Source organism: Capsicum annuum, chromosome 10 (genome assembly GCF_002878395.1).
Source record: "Capsicum annuum cultivar UCD-10X-F1 chromosome 10, UCD10Xv1.1, whole genome shotgun sequence".
Lineage (NCBI taxonomy): Eukaryota > Viridiplantae > Streptophyta > Magnoliopsida > Solanales > Solanaceae > Capsicum > Capsicum annuum.
Genome location: NC_061120.1, coordinates 96,394,011 through 96,412,917, shown reverse-complemented (window position 1 = coordinate 96,412,917; position 18,907 = coordinate 96,394,011).

The following is an 18,907-nucleotide window of genomic DNA, read 5'->3' as shown; positions in this document are numbered from 1 at the left end:
GAATTCTATAATCTTATGCGAAGTTAATTTGAAATAAGTATGATGGATGAGTTGACCTTCTTTTTGGGACGGCAAGTTCATCAAATTGGTAAAGGAACTTTCATTTTCCAAAGTAAGTATACTAAACAACTTATTCAAAAGTTTTGCATGGACAAATGCTAGATACTCTGGCGCTCCCATGAGAACCACCGTTGTTATAGAACAAAATAATGAAGGTAAATCTATTGATGAAATAAATTATGATGTTATTATTGGCTCCCTATTATATCTCACTACCAATCTATCATATATCTTGTTATGTTTTTGTAAATTTTATGATTTTAGTCTACTCCAAAAGAGTCTCGTCTGAATATAGTCAAACGAATCTTTAGATATATAATAGGTACTACTTCTTATATTGTGTGGTATCCTTGATCTAATGATATTGCATTAAAAGGATTTTCACATATATATTATATAGGTGATAAAATTAATAGAAAAGGCACTAGTGGGACATGTTAACTCATAGGAAATGGCTTGTCTCATGTACTAGCAAGATACAAAATTGTATTTAACTTTCAACTACTCAATCTAAATATATTGCTATTGTATTATTTTATTCAAAAAACATTTTTGTTGCATTATCATGTGACTAATCATGACTTATCTTTTAAACATGTAAAAATTATGTGTAATAGTTATAGTGCAATCTATGTCTCTAATAATCATGTATATCATTGTAGGGCTAAACACAATGATGTTACACATTGTTTTATTTGAGGATATATTTTTAAGGGTGGCAGTGAATTATCCTTTGTTAGCACTAATTTTCAGTTAGCTGATATTTTTAACAAGTCTTTATTAGAAGAAAGATATTGGTCTCTAGGAAAATATCTTGCTATTATTGCAAAACCTTTTTCAATGTTGTTTTCTTCCATATTCGTTGTGTGCAAAAGTTTCTTATTCGATGCTTGATTTTAATGATGTACTTGTATTATTTACTTACATTCCCCTTTTTGCCATTGGACACATATTTTATTCGTAGAAAGTAATTATAAAAACTCTACCATTTTTCTAGGAAACTTTTTTCTTTTTCATCTCTTCACTTTTTGTGATTTAAATCCTTGTTTCTCAAATCTTCCAGCTCATTTACTTTCATTCTCTTTAATCTCCTCAATGTTAGAAAACATAAAAACTCTTCCATAGGGAATAGGAAAAGCTCTCACATTAATGATAAAGGAAAGGCCTCTCCTTCCAAACTTTTTGATTTTGATATGTCTTTTAATTTACGTTGCTCTCTTAATGGTAAGCGCTCATCAGTTCCTATCTCTTAGATTTCTCTAACATATGAGTAAAATTTGACAGAGAACTATCAAAACTAATTTTTGGAAGCCCTTAAACGAATCTTTTTTTCACTCAATCAAGTAATTATATATGGTTTGTGGTAGAATTGTAGAACTGGATCTTTTGGAGTCTCTCTATTACACTATTAAATCATTTTTAAGTGAGGTGAAATCTTTTTTTCCAACCCTAAGCATGCCTATTATTTCCTTATTCAAATTCTCTATGTAAATCTTTGATCTTTTTATGATGGTGAAATCAAAACTTTTATGACGGGGAAATGAATATTTATTGATAGTGTGATGTTTGATGGAATTTGTGATATAAATTTCACTTGTTTTCTACTTCTTCTATGAATCCCTATCTCTCTGATCTGTATGTTATTTTTGAATAATTGAAATCATTTTATTGTTATATGTAACTCTAAAACCATTCCCTCTACCCAGTCCAAAATTTTTATCACTTGAAAATTGTGTTATTACTCACACTGTGGCTACTACTCTCCCTCCTATTATTGCTTTGCATCCACTTTATTGAAATGTGACACATTGCTTACTTACTATATTATCTCTTAGATTAAGGTGAATTTTTCATCTTTTATTATTAACCACATAATTGAAGCCTCTCTTGATCCCTCTACCACTCTATATGGTTTAACCATTATCCATATATTTAGAGCAAGAGACGTTACTATCATCATACTCCTTCTATATTTATGAAACAATGTTACATTTTCAAAGCCTTTTGTAACTTAGGATAGTTTTGGTTTATGATATCTGGGTTCTCAAGTCTGAAGGTGATTCTATTTATAATCCCTATTCACCCAAGACGAGGTACTTTCCTACCCCTGCACCTGGATTTTCTTTATTTTATGTTTCCATTCGCCAAACGAATATGGATTTGAAGCATGATGCCATTAGTGCTCTTCTCCTTGCTTCATAATTTCATCATAAAAATATCTAAACTATTTGGAGAGAACCAGTACAGATCATGCACGTCTACAGGAACGATTGGACACAATGATCAAAGAGGCTGAAAAGATTGATGACTAGATTCCAAACATTATTAATAATATCTTTACTCGCACAACCACTTAGTTCACTAACTTTAATTATGCTACTAATCAAACATTAGCTTACTTATTTCATTACTTTGAGAATTTTACTACTCCTGTTCCAGCTACTACTTCTTTCCTATTATATATTTATGTTATAATAACAATATTTTATTTTGGTGTGTATCTAGGCGTAAGCACCTGAATACTTTCCTTTTGCATTATTAATTATTCTAGATGATGTCTATCTGCTAGCATGCTATTCTACCTTTTCGATTTACATCATAGGTGAGAAAAGGTATATCATATATGTCGACTATAGGAATAGTTCAATAATTTAGGTGAGCTTTAATTATAAAGGCAAATCCTAACAGTGAAGTTGACTAGATTATTTATTTAGATTGTCATCCACCAAAAAGGAAAAATTTATAAAGTGCAATTTTAATGAATGACTATATTGTACGATTATGGTAAAACATATAATCAAGGATTCATGGCTAAAGATCAAAAAAGGAAGACTTATCATGATTGTGCCAAACAGGAAAAGTAATATGTCACTACTTAGAGAATTAATTGCAGCATCCTACATCAACAATATTAAATTCTGTATCAAGTATTAAATGCATTGCAACTTCTAATGAAAAGGGATTTCAGATAGGAAAGGGTCATTAGTATAATCCAACCTTATTTTTAGAAATCCAATTTTCATATCCCATTTCCAAGGATCAAATCTCTTGTGTTTCCCTTTACTTTTATGTCTTCCCAATAGATAGTAGCCCTATACTTGTTGTTTATAAGGTGGAAGAATATAGATGATATATACACTGTATAAACATTCTCTAGCTCTCACAATAAATTCATTAAGCATTCTAATCACTTATGATTATTGTTTACACAATAAGAGAGAAATCAAAAACATAATTCGTATGGCTTTTGTATCAAAGAGAGAAAAAATGATTGAATTAATGCCAACCATACTTTTTTCTATGGTTGGGGGCATGTGAATATTCTTTGTTTTCATTAGATACTTTGTCTGACTATTGTTTTCATAGGCAGTGTCGGTATCGATTTTGGCATTGACATTGGTATATGTATTGGTTGGGCATTTGATCGTGAAGGGATTGTTTTTTGTTATAAACTTATTATAATATTTTTTAATTTAATATTCTCTTATCTTGTTATATGTTCAGAAGTCATCCGACACAGGGTGTAAGATTGATGATGGATTGGGTATTGGGGATAGTCTTCGACACAACTTGGACATGACATACTTGAACTGGCCAGGCCTAGGTTCAGCTTATGTTAGGGCATTTAGAGATGTTATTCCTATTATATGTGATATTGGTACTATAGAGATGGTGTTCTCCTCATAGATGTGACATTTTCCTTGTAGAGGTGATATTGCTCATAGTCATGACATATCACTTATACATTTAAGATGCCTCCTTGATGTGAGATGCTTTTTAATATACTATGCCTCCTAGATATGAGATTCTTATTGATATAATATGCCTCCTAGGTGTGATTCTCTTACTATATATTTTTCCTCATAGTATGAGATGATGACAAATATGATTATGGATTATAAGATAAGTTATCCCATGTATCTTTATTATGTCCTATGGATACGAGATAACTTACTAATTTATTTATTCATATGAGTTTCGTATTGTAAGAGAGCCTAAGTCTATGATTATCATGTTATAATTATTTTGGACATATTGTTGGGCTCAAGGTCATGTTATGATATGAGTTGACCATGCAAAAATGTTTATACTTGTAAAGGATGTGATTGTATTTTATTGATCTATTAATGTATATGGTTCCATTGTACGAATACTGCTGATGGAATTCATACATTTGGTACATTCATGATCATTGTATTGATGATTGATATGATTGTAATTAGATAATAATATTATTACTGTTGTCACTAATTAAGGGTTGAAGACCACTTTCTACCTTAAAAATGGATTTAATCATAATAAAAACTGTCTTCCTTAATTTATAACTTATATGTAAAAGAGATTAATAATGATGCTTAAAAGAATATATGGCATGAACTTCTCTAAGAACATCTCGAAGAACTGAGCCTTATTGAAAGAGAAAGATCCAACTGGTCTTGCACTCATAACACTATTCCACCAGTGTCTAGCAAATAAATCCAACAAAAATACGGTGTAGTCCACACCATGAGTCTCCATAAGGTCTAATCCACGATACCTATTATCACAAGCAGTCAGAAACTCAAATGTATCCTCTCCAAGAGCACAAAAATACCTAGGCGGAGTTAACCCCAAGAACCTACCCAGCGTCTTCTGCTTGTCGACAGACATAATAGGTTGGGTCCCACCTGGCTGAACAACTATCAGCTGAACAATGGCCGATATAGGAGGAACATCAACTCCAGGAGATACAGCTTCAAGCTACACTCCTGCTCCAGTAGTCTGCGAACCATAAACAAAATTCAATAATTGGACCAAATCATCTCTAAGTAAAGAAGAGGTAATAAATCCTGGTCAAGCCTGGGCTGGTCCCTAGCCCACCAATGGCTGAGGTGCAGAGTTCTCTAGCTCAAGTGCTAGAATAAGGTCTAGGGGAGGTACACCCCAGTCCCTAACTGGGGACAAATCACGAGTTTGGGTCTCAAGACCCTCCTCGCGTATCACTGAAACATATGTCCTGGGCATCTGAGAAGAGTAAAGTCTAAAAAATATCCTACAAACTAACTCAGACTCTTAGTAAGATATAAGTGAAATAAGTGAAAGACTCATAAAAATGTCCCATAGGCTCCCGAAGATAGAAAATCGATGTCAACGTTCCGATCCGCAAAACTCTATTAGACACTTGCTCATGTATCAATATTATAGGTGAAACCTAGGCTCTAATACTAATTTATGACAACCTGACTTATGAGTCAAGATGGCACCTACCTTGTCCCATCAGCAGCTAAGTCGATACCATAACTCAGAGCTAATACAATAAGTTACACTGGTGTAACGCTGCGATTTTCTAAACTGAAATGCTACATGGTGCTCATGACCCCGAAGGATCACAAGCTAACCCATGATTGATATTTGTACTTGTAAACTACATAATATCACATAAAATATGCGAAAACGTGAACTGTAAGGCCATAAGGTTCAATACTGATACATATCTGAAAAATATTATATAACAATACAAACAAGAAACATAAATACTGAAGTCTGAACATCTAATCTGATATCTACTCTGAAGCCTCTAACTGAACTGAATAAGAAGTTGAAGGAACATGTCTCCAACTAACTCCATGAACTGAAAAACTAATATGAAATACTATAATAAAGTAATAATAATATTGTCATCAAATTTAGAGAAGCACTGATTGCTGAAATTTGCAATGCTACTGCTTCTTTGAAACTCTTATCTCTGTACCTATGGCATCAAATAAAACACCATAGCACTAATGCGCCTGTACGACTAAATGTATGGAATATACGAGTGAGGTAGGCTAAAGGTCAAGGATTTTATATGCATGAACAATGCTGACTGATATGAATGTGAGAATACATACATACATATGTAACTGCAACTAAACTCGTGGTGATACTGACTACTGAGTCTGAACACTTACAACATGAGTTTACTGATGATGAGATATTGAATGACTGAGTTTACTGATATTGAGATACTAAATGACTGAGTTTACTGATATTGATATATAATTCACTAATATGTAAGGAACTGATACCGTATTACTGAATAGAGGGTGACTGATACTATGTTACTGATAAAGGAATGATTGTTTCTGATATTTCTAATTATGAAGAACTGATTTGATTGACCATATTTAACAGTCCTGAAACTGCGCTCGTGATAACATAACTACTAAGTATGAATATTGATGACATGTATTTACTGATTACATATCATGAATGATAACTGAACTCTGATAACACTAGTTCTGATAACTGATAGCATGAATAACTGTATTTGACAATCCTAAATTTGATGGAACTAGCTGAGTTCATACTATATCCAAGTTGATTATATCTGACAGTCCTGATATGCTAAAGAACTATTTGATTTCTTTTACTAAGACTGATACTGAAATTGTGGAAAGTAGTTATCTAACCGACATGCCCCAAATATGCTATAATAGCTAAGCTAGGGTCCAATCTTTGCCCTAATTAGAAGGGTGTCAATACCGCGCCACTAGTAAGGACAAGCTGTGAGTGACCCTCATCTGGTAGGTACACTAATAAGAACGGTGGGAACCCTTATCTGATAGGTTAAGCCAACTCATCTACCCTCACTGACAGGTATTGATGTCGCAATCTATGCTAGCTATATAGTTCTAGAATGCAAGGACTGCTTCTAAGAATCACACCTTCTACTGGCAGGTGAGTTCCCATCTTTGGGTTAGCTCGGTGTTGAATCCTACTCCCAACTGAAAGACACTGAACTGATTATACTAAACTAATTTCCTAGTTTATACTAGAATTAACTGAACTTTTACTGATTGTTCTATTTAACTGAACTAAACATGGACTGAGTTTATTGAGTTTCGATGACTATCGAAATACTACTGAATTCTGTTAACTGACTAAATACTGCTGAGTTCTGTTAGCTGGCTGATTTTACTGATGTCTGAACTGAATACTGAACTAAATTGTACTGATACTAAGATTTACTGAAATCCATAGACTAATGAAATATTATTGAGATTACGTAGATTACTGAGTACTGAGTAAAGCGGAATTGATACTACCTTTACATGAGTTTTCCTGAGTCATGAGATAGACTAAAGTCTACTGAACATGACTTGACTAGGAGTATTATGAAAACATGACATGGATCTAGGAACACATCTATATTTTTTGGGTACAAGTACCCTAAGGACTCGATAGAAGGAAACTGACACTTCTTGACATTATTGAATACATGATCAGTATCAACTATTCATAGTAAAATAAATTGGGGATTTCATGAAGTACATGATTAACGTAATCTTGTTCATAGTAGGAATGTATATAATCAAGATCTTAATTTCATACTCTAACATCATGACATTCCAAAAACATATTCATTGTACAACAGTAGCATGTAAGCCATTCAAGCATAAGGTCAATGGCATGAATTCACCTTTTAGGCCATAATTATCCATACTTCATGTTTCTTGTTTCTCATAAACATTCAATCAAGCACCTTTCATGCACAACTTAGGCATAGGTGAAATCATAAAATTTTCACAAAGCATAAATCACAAAATTCATGGACTTCAACTTATATTTCAACATAGTTTCATGATTTCACATTAACATCCAAACTTGGAAATCTTTCAACACTAACAACATGATCATCAACGTCCAACTTGCAATTTCAACAACTCAACATATAGTTCATATGAATAATATTACAAAATAAATTAGTTTTCATGATTCTTGAGATAATTCATGGAATTAAAAACTCAATTTAACATTATTAACATGAACATAATCATCCCACCACAGAATATTCATGACTTAAACTTGATTCTTGAGCTCCATGGATGAAAAGAATCCATGACTGAACATTATACATACCTTACTTCTTCATTTTATGAAGATCGACGCAGAGAGTTTCTTAAAATTAAATCCCCAATTAGAAACCCTCTTCTTATTCTTGATAAATTTTGCGTGTTTGTGTATATATATAGAGAGGTGGAAAAGACTAAAATACCCCTAGAGAAAGAGAGAAAGACGCAGCTATCCTTTGTTGTTTTTAGACTGATAGTCTGAAGTAAATTGATCATAACTTTTTACTCATGAATAATAACTAAATTTTTATAACTGACAAATCTGATAACATGAGTTGTGAGAACTGATAGCACAACTCCGATGGAACTAGCTGAGTTCAGTGTTGTATCTAAGTTAACCGTATCTGACAGTTCTGATATCCTGAAGCACTATATGAGTTCTTTTACTAAGACTGATATTGAAACTGTGGGAAGTAGTTATCGAACAGACATGCCCCATATATGCTATAATAGCTAAGCTGCGGTCCAATCTCTACCATGATTGGAAGGGTGTCAATACTGCGACACTGGTAAGGATAAACTGTGAGTGACCCTCACCTGGTAGGTACTCTAATGAGAATGGTGGGAACCCTCATCTGACAGGTTAAGCCATCTCATCTACCCTCAACTAACTGGTATTGATGTCTCAACCTATGCTGGCTACATATTTCTAGAATGCAAGTACTGTTTCTAAGAATCACACTCTCTACTAGCAGATGATTTCCCATCCTTGGGTTTGCTCGGTGCTGAATCCTACTCCAAACTGAATGACACTGAAATGATTATATTAAAATGATTTCCTAGTTCATACTAGAATTAACTGAACTGTTACTAATTATTCCATTTAACTGAATTGACCATAGTCTGAGTTTATTAAGTTTCGATGACTAGCGGAACACAACTAAATTTTGTTAACTAACTAAATGCAACTGAGTTCTATTAGCTGATTGAGCTTACTGAAGTCTAAACTGAATACTGAACTAAATTTTACTGATACTGAGAATTACTAAATTCCATAGACTGTCGGAATATTACTGAGATTACATAGATTATTGAGTACTGAGTAAAACTGAACTGATACTGCCTTTACATGAGTTTTCCTGAGTCATGAGACTGACTGAAGTCTACTGAACATGGCTTGATTGAGAGTATCATGAAAACATGACATGGCTCTAGGCACATAGCTATATTTTTTGGGCACAAGTATCCCTAGGACGCGATAGAATGAAACTGGCACTTCTTGACATTCTTGAATACATGATCAATATCAACCATTCATAATAAAATAAGTTGGGGATTTCATGAAGTACATGGTTAACGTAATCTTGTTCATGGTAGGAATATACATAATCAAGATCATAATTTCATACTCTAACATCATGACATTCCAACAACATATTTATTGTACAACAATAGCACGTAAGAAATTCAAGAATAAGGTCAATGGCATGAATTCACCTTTTAGGCCATATTAATCCATACTACATGTTTCTTGTTTCTCTTAAACATTTAATCAAACATCTTTCATTCACAACTTAGGCATAGGTGAAATCATACAATTTTCACAAAGTATAAATCACCAAATTCATGGACTTCAACTTATATAGCAACATAGTTTCATGATTTCACATAAAGATCCCAACTTGGGAATCATTCAACACCAACAACATGATCATCAACATCCAACTTGCAGTTTCAAGAAGTCCACATAAAGTTCAATTGAATAATATTACAAAATAAATTAGTTTTCATGATTCTTGAGATAACTCATTGAATTAAAAACTCAATTTAACATCATCAACTTGAAAATAATCATCCCACTACAAAATATTCATGATACATAACTTAAAACATGATTCTTGAGCTCCATGGATAAAAGGAATCCATGGATGAACACTATGCATACCTTAGTTCTTTAGTTTACGAAGATCAACAGAGAGAATTTCTTGAAATTAAATCCCCAATTGTAAACCCTCTTCTTGTTCTTGATGAATTTGGAGAGAAATCAAGTATATGATGCTAAATTATGCTGAATCTCATGTTTTTATGAATATGTAGAGAGGTGGAACAGACTAAAATAACCCTGGAGAAAGAGAAAAAGACGCAACTATCCTCTGTTGTTTTAAGACTGATAGTTTAAAGTAAATTGATCATAAATTTTTACTCTAATGTTCAAATTGGATGAAACCAACTGCATTAGAAAGAAGACTCAAAGATATTTCTATTGATATATAGCAGCTCTCATATTTTATTTTATGCAGGAAGTTATGATAGTTTGAATTTGACTAAAATTTTTGACCTAAAATGCGCCCGAAATGCGGAAGGATTTTAAACCAGTGAGTTAGCCACTGAAATGCGCCCAAAACACACCTAGAATGTGTACAATATGTATTATGGACTTTACCCATCGCAAAACAACGTGAAAATCTTGAAACGGAGGTCGGAAAGGTCATCAAATAAATTCCCGAAGTTAGGAGGTCTAAAATGAGATAAAGTGTTGAACTCTTAGTATAATTTTTTTCTAAATGTTGGAATCTCTCATGGAGCTTTACGAGCTAAATTTGACATGCGATTTTTACGAGTGCTTACAATATCTACCCCTTAGGAACATTCATCCTCGAATGAGACTGACTGAGAGGGGAGAAAAAAAACTAATGTGAGTACTGAGCATGAACAACTGAATATATTTTCATGGCTGACATGACTGACAAGATGACTATATCATACAAAACATGCATATCTGATGCATGCGTAACTGATTAATGAATGAAGGTCTGAGTGTTCTGATGAACTAAGTTTTCTTAAAATGAGAATGCATATCTGATGCATAGCTGATAAGCTGAGTCAATGCATATCTGATGCATGATTATATGACTGACGTGATACGTGAATACATGACTGAAAGTATTTATAAGATGACCACACGTATCTGACTCATGAACATACGACTGAACATGCAATGGTAATGGTACCAAGTTTGGTACTGAAATCTAACATGAGAATGAGTAAGCTCAAGAAAGACTATTTTGTTGAACTGAAAATACCGATGAGTCTGAGATTAATCACTGAATATGCATGAGCAAAAAAATGAGAACATAAATGAGTCTGGAACATGATATATGAGTTGAACTGAGTCTGTAAGGCGTGACATAGACAGAGTATAGTGGGCTAAACTGAGCCATTAAGAACATATATTACGACTAAAATTTGGTGCTAGAGGGTCATCTTATAAGTAACCCTTCCTCCAGCTGGATACATATAGAGAAAAGAAAGTCGTATGTTTAAATCAAATAAGGTTGGGGGAAATAGGGTATCTCTTCTTTGGGTCTCTAGGTCCCTTGAAGAATACTGACATAACTGAGATACTCAGGAAAACTAAGGCGGTGTACAAGGCACTTACGAATACAATTGTGACTTAATAGCTGCGATCTGAAACTGAGACATGATGCATGAACTTAGATGATTATGAGTGCATAAAAATACTAACTTATCTGATTAACTAAATAATTGGTAACTAAATACTAGGTATGTAAGACTGAATTGTACTTAGTCTGAATAGCTGGACTGAGACCATAGAGTATTATGCATACGAGAAGGGACTGATTAACTAACATGAGTTAGTTGAGCATGGATTTACCAAAAGGGTTTGAACTAAAGATATACATGACGTAGTATGAATTTATCTGATCTATAGGGGCATAGAATGAGTCATGAAAGCTGAGTATACTGTAAATCATAATATATGTACATGATTTATGAGCTATAAGACATAAGTTTAAAGTTTTTTGTATTCGTGAGACATGATTCATGACACAAAGTGATTTAGATCTGACTCTCTATGCGGGGAACTGAATGCGCATATGATTCTATGGAAAATGTGTGAACATAAGCCATGTTGATGGAATTGATTCATATTTCGAGGTAAAATGAGATCCTTTATACTGGGAACTAAAGCCATACATGATTTATGGAAAAGTATATGATCGTGGTTCGTGACCATAGAGTTGATCTGTAAGACCTAAGTGGATTTCGTGATAGATAAAGTACAAATATTTGTATTGAGAAGAGGATGGGTTGGGAATCGTCTTCCCTTACTGCTTTTCTATACATACTGGCACTACTAATAAAATCTAAGAGTCTGACTTGGTCACTTGATCTATCATCACATACTTATACTCTGTTCGACACCTTCCCATCCTACTAAACACATCAGCTGCTTCTGTTTACTCATATACTACTAATATCACATCTACACCTTTATGCTTAATTTCCAGTAAATAAACTTAAATTCTAGCTTACACTATTCAAGTCTCCTGATTTACCTTGGTACAAATATCCCAATGAATACATAATCTAGTCAGACTAGATAATACTATCCCAACTCATCTACTACTAAAGTCTTGGGTCCATGCTTAAAATTCTAGGTCTAAACTGTAATAAGATTCTGAGAAGGGATCTAACAGCATATCAAAAATTGGATTTAAGCTTACAAAGGAGTTCTCATGATCATAAATGAAATCTGTACCACTTTGACTCATGAAGGAACTGAGGGGATATTTTCTGAGCATGTGGCAAATCCTATAACTATCTCCATGGACTGCATGAGAAAGCCCTATCGTTAGTACTTGAGCTTCACTGTTTCTATTACCTTGAAAGTAAGGTAAGGTTGACATGAGGGGATCCTGATGTGAATCTACATGGGTTCCTTAGAGAAACTTTTTATAGAACAATCTTGAGACATGAAAGATGGGAAACTGTTCCTAAAACATCTCATAGCCTCCTGCACATAAGTGTGGTGCACAATACGCCCATGTGTAAGACTCTACTTGATGCAGTTTTTAGACTTCCTAGGACACTGTTGAACCTTAGGATCTGATACCAATTTTGTAACGCCTCAATTTTTTGAACCAAAATGATACACTATGCTCATGACCTCGAAGGACCACAAGCTACCATGACTAATATCTGTACCAGTAAACTGTATAATATCTCATGAAATATGTGGAAACATGAACTATAAGGCCATAAGGTTCAATACTGATACATATTTGAAAAACATGGTATAACAATACCAAAAAGAAACATAAATACTGAAGTCTGAACATCTAATCTGACATCTAGTTTGAAATCCTCTAACAGAACTGACTAAGGAGTTGAAGGAACATGTCTCCAAATTTATACATGAACTAAAAAACTAATCTGAAATACTATAATAAAGTAATAATAATATTATCCTCAAATAAAGAAGAGCACTAACTACTAAAATCTGCAATGCTACTGCTGCTCTGAAACTCGTACCTCTAGACCTATGGCATCAAAGAAAATACCATAGCACAAATCTTTTAATATGACTGAATGTACTGAGTATACGAGTGAGGTAGGCTAAATTCAAAAGATTTTATATGCATGAACAATGCTGACTGATATGAATGTAAGAATACATACATACATACGTAACCAAAACTAAACTCGTGGTGATACTGACTACTGAGTCTTAATACTGACAACAAAGTTTACTGATGCTGAGATACTAAATGGCTGAGTTTACTGTTATTAATATACTGAATGACTGAGTTTACTAATATTGATTTGTAATTCACTAATAAGTGAGAAGCTGATATAGTATTACTGAATACTGAGAGACTGATACTATATTACTGATAAAGAAATGATTGTTTCTGATAGTTCTTATTATGAAAAACTGATTTGAGTGACCACATATAACAGTCCTAAAACTGAGCTCGTGATAACATGACTACTGAGTATGAATATTGATGATATCTACTTACTGATAACATATCATAAATGATAACTAAATTTTGATAACTGATATATCTGATAACACGAGTTGAAGGAACTGAGAGCATAAATGAATTTATCTGGCAGTCCTAAATCTGATGGAACTAGTTGAGTTCAGTGTTGTATCTGAGTTGACTGTATCTGACAATTCTGATATCTCAAAGAACTATCCAAGTTCTTTTATTGAGATTGATACTGAAACTGTGCCATGTTGTTATCTAATTGACATGCCCTAAAAACTCTATAATAGCTAAGCTGGGGTCCAATCTATGCCCTGATGGAAGGGTGTCAATACTGCACCACTGGTAAGGACAAGCGGTGAGTAACCCTCATCTGGCAGGTACTCTAATGAGAATAGTGGGAACCATCATCTTACATGTTAATCCACCTCATCTACCCTCAAATGATAGGTATTGATATCTACACATATGCTGGCTACATAGTTCTAGAATGCAAGGACTGCTTCTAAGAATGACTCTCTTTACTGATGGGTGACTTCCTATCCTAGGGTTCGCTCGATTTTTAATCCTACTCCTAACAAAATGACACTGAACTGATTAAACTGAACTAATTTCCTAGTTCATACTAGAATTAACTAAACTATTACTGATTGTTCTATTTAACTAAACTGAACGTGGACTGAGTTTATTGAGTTCCGATGACTAGCAGAACACAACAGAATTCTGTTAACTGACTAAATGCTACTGAGTTTTGTTAGCTAACTGAGTTTAATAATGTTTGAGTTGAATACTGAACTAAATTGTACTGATACTGAGATTCACTGAATTCCATAGACTGACAAAATGTTATTAAGATTACATAGATTACTGAGTACTGAGTAAAATTGAACTGATACGGCCTTTACATGAGTTTTCCTAAGTTATGAGACTGACTGAATTCTACTGACCAAGGCTTGACTGAGAGTACCGTGAAAACAATACATAGCTCTACGCAGATATACAAGTACCCCTAGGACTCGATAGAAGGAAAATGACATTCCTTTACATTCTTGAATACATGTTCCATATCAACCATTCATAATAGAATAAGTTGGGGATTTCAGGAAGTACATGGTTAACATAATCTTGTTTATGGTAGTAATGTATATAATCAAGATCAAAATTTCATACTCTAACATCATGATATTCCAACAACATATTCATTGGACAACAATAGCATGTAATCCATTCAAGCATGAGGTCAATGGAATGAATTCACCTTTTACGCCATATTAATCCATACTACATGTTTCTTGTTTCTCTTAAAAATTCAATCAAACACCTTTCATGCACAACTTAGGCATAGTGAAATCATAAAATTTTCACAAAGTATAAATCACCAGGTTCATGGACTTCAACTTATATTTCAACATAGTTTTATGATTTCGCATAAAGATCCCAACTTGGGAATCATTCAACACCAACAACATGATCATCAATGTCCAACTTGCAATTTCAAGAACTCTACATAAAGTTCATATGAATAATATTACAAAATAAATTAGTTTTCATGATTCTTGAGATAACTCATGGAATTAAAAATTAAATTTAACATCATCAATGTGAACATAATCATTCCACCACAAAATATTCATGATACATAAATTAAAACTTGATTCTTGAGTTCCAACGATGAAAGGAATCCATGGATGAACACTATGCATACCTTAGCTCTTTATTTTATGAAGATCGACGGAGAGAATTTCTTAAAATTAAATTCCTAATTGCAAACTCTCTTCTTGCTCTTGATGAATTTTGAGAGAAATCAAGCATATGTTGCTAAATTATGCTGAATCTCGTGTCTGTGTGTATATATATTGGGGTGGGAAAGACAAAAACACCCCTGGAGAAAGAGAGAAAGATGCAGTTGTCCTCCGTTGTTTTTAGGATGATAGGCTGAAGTAAATTGATCATAACTTTTTACTCCAATGTTCGAATTGGATGAAACCAATTGCATTGGAAAGAACACTCAAAGATATTGCTATTGATATATAGAAGCTCTCACAGTTTATTATATGCATCAAGTTATAATAGTTTGAAGTTGACTGAAATTTTTGACCTGAAATGTGTCCGGAATGCGGGAGCATTTCAAACCAGTGAGTTAGCCAATAAAATGAGCCCAAAATACACCCAAAAATATCCAATACATACTAGGGACTTTCCCCTTCGTAAAACAACTTGAAATTTTAAAAATGGTGGTCGGGAAGGTCATCAAATAAATCCCCAAAGTTAGGAGGTCTAAAATGAGAGTAAGTGTTAAACTTGAACACTTGACAAAAAAAATTTCTAAGTGTTGGAACTCTCATGGAGCTTTACAAGCTGATTTTGACATGCGATTTCTATAGGGTCTTACAGTATCTACCCCTTGGGAACATTCATCCTCTAATGTGACTGACTGAGAGGGGAGAAAAGGCAATTGACATGAGTATTGAGCATGAATGACTGAATATGATTTCATGGCTGACATGACTGACAAAATGAATATATCATACTGAACATGCATATCTGATGCATACGTAACTGATTTATAAATGAAGGACTCAGTGTACTGATGAGCTAAGATTTCTCAAAACTAGAATGCATATCTGATGCATAACTAATAAGCTGAGTCCATACATATCTGATGCATGATTATATGAATAACGTGATTAATAACCTAATATGCATGAGCGAAAGCATGAGAACATGAATGAGTCTGGAGTTGAACTGAGTATGTAATGCATGACATAGATAGAGTATCGTGGGCTAAAATAAGCTATTAAGAATAGAGATTATGACTAAAATTTAGTACTAGAGGGTCAGCTTATAAGTAACCCTTCCTCTAGTTGGATTCATCTAAAGAAAAGAAAGTGGTATGTTTAAATCACATAAGGTCGGGGGATAAAGGGTATTTCCCCCTTGGGACTGTAGGTCCTTTGAAGAATACTGAATTAGCTGAGACACTAAGGAAAACTAAGGCGGTGTATAGGGCACTTAAGAATAGAATTGTGACTTAATAGTTGGGATCTAAAAATTGAGACATGATGTATGAACTTAGCTGATTACGAGTGCATAAAAATTCTAACTTATCTGATTAACTAAATTACTAGTAACTGAATACTGGGTATGCAAGACTAAATTGTACTTAGTCTGAATAGCTGGACTGAGACCATAGAGTATTATGCATACGAGAAGGGACTGATTGACTAACATGAGTTAGCTGAGCATGGATTTACCAAAAAGGATTGAACTAAGGATATACATGATGTAGTATGAATTTATCTTATCTGTAGGGGCATAGCATGAGTCATGAAAGCTGAGTATACTATAAATCATAATACGTGTACATGAGTTATGAGTTGCATGATCTATGTTTTAAGTTTTTTGTATTCGTGAGACATGATTCATGATACAAACTTATTTAGATCAACTCCCTATGCGGGGAACTGAAAGAACTGATGATTCTATGGAAAATGTATGAACATAAGCCGTGTTCATGGAATTGATTTGTATTGCGGGGTAAACTGAGATCATTTATACTAGTAAATAAAACCGTACAAGATTTATGGAAAAGTGCATGATTGTGGTTCGTGATCATAGATTTGATATGTAAGACCTTAGTGGATTTCGTGATAGATGAATTAGAAATATTTGTATTGAGAAGAGCATGGGTTGGGAATCGTCTTCCCTTACTGCTTTTCTATACATACTGGCACTACTAATGGAATCTGAGAGTCTGACTTGGTCACTTGATCTATCATCACATTCTTATACTCTGTTCGACACCTTCCCATCCTACTAATCACATCAAATGCTTCTATTTCCTTATATACTACTAATATCACATCTACACCATCATGCTTAATTTCAAGTAAAAAAACTTAAATTCTAGCTTGCACTGTTCAAGCCTCCTGATTTACCTTGGTACAACTATCCCAATGAATACATTATCTAGTCAGACTAGATAATACTATCCCAACTCATCTACTACTAAACTCTTAGGTCTATGCTTAAAATTCCAGGTCTATACTATCATAAGATTCGGAGAAGGGATCTAATGGAATATGAAAAATTGGATTTAAGCTTACAAATGAGTTCTCATGATCATAAATGAAATCTTTACAACTTTGAAACATGACTGAACTGAGGGGATATTATCTGAGCATGTGGTAAATCCTATAACTGTCTTCAGGGACTTCATGAGAAAGCCCTATCTTTAGTACTTGAGCTTCACTATTTCTATTACCTTAAAAGTAAGGTAACATTGACATGAGGGGATCCTGATGTGAATCTACATGGGATCCTTAGAGAAACTTTCTATAGCACGATCTTGAGATATGAAATAAGGGAAAATGTACCTAAAACATCTCATAGCCTCCTGCACATAAGTATGGTGCACAACACGCCCATGTAGAAGACTCTACTTGATGCAGATTTCAGACTTCCTAGGACACTATTGAACCTTAGGCTCTGATACCAAGTTTGTAATTCCATAATTTTCTAAACCAAAATGCTACACTATGCTCATGACCTCAAAAGACCACAAGCTAACCCATGACTAATATCTATACCTGTAAAATGCATAATATCTCATGAAATATGTGGAAACATGAACTGTAAGGCCATAAGGTTCAATACGGATACATGTCTGAAAAACATAGTATAACAATACCAAAAAGAAACATAAATACTGAAGTCTGAACATCTAATCTGACATCTAGTCTGAACGCCTCTACCTGAACTGAATAAGGAGTTGAAGGAACATGTCTCCAACTAACTATATGAACTAAAAAACTAATCTAAAATACTATAATAATGTAAAAAATATTATCCTCAAATAAAGAGGAGCACTGACTGCTGAAATCTACAATACTACTGCTGCTCTAAAACTCATACCTCTATACCTATGGCGTTAAATAAAATATGATAGCATTAATCCGTCAATACGACTGAATATACTGAGTATATGAGTGAGGTAGGCTAAATGTAAAAGATTTTATATGCATGAACAATGTTGGCTGATATGAATGTGAGAATACATAAATACATACGTAACTGAAACTAAACTCATAGTGATACTGACTACTGAGTCTGAATACTAATATGATAAGTTTACTAATGCTAAGATACTGAATGGCTGAGATTACTGATATTAAGATAATGAATGACTGAGTTTACTAATATTGATATGTAATTCACTAATAAGTAAGAAACTGA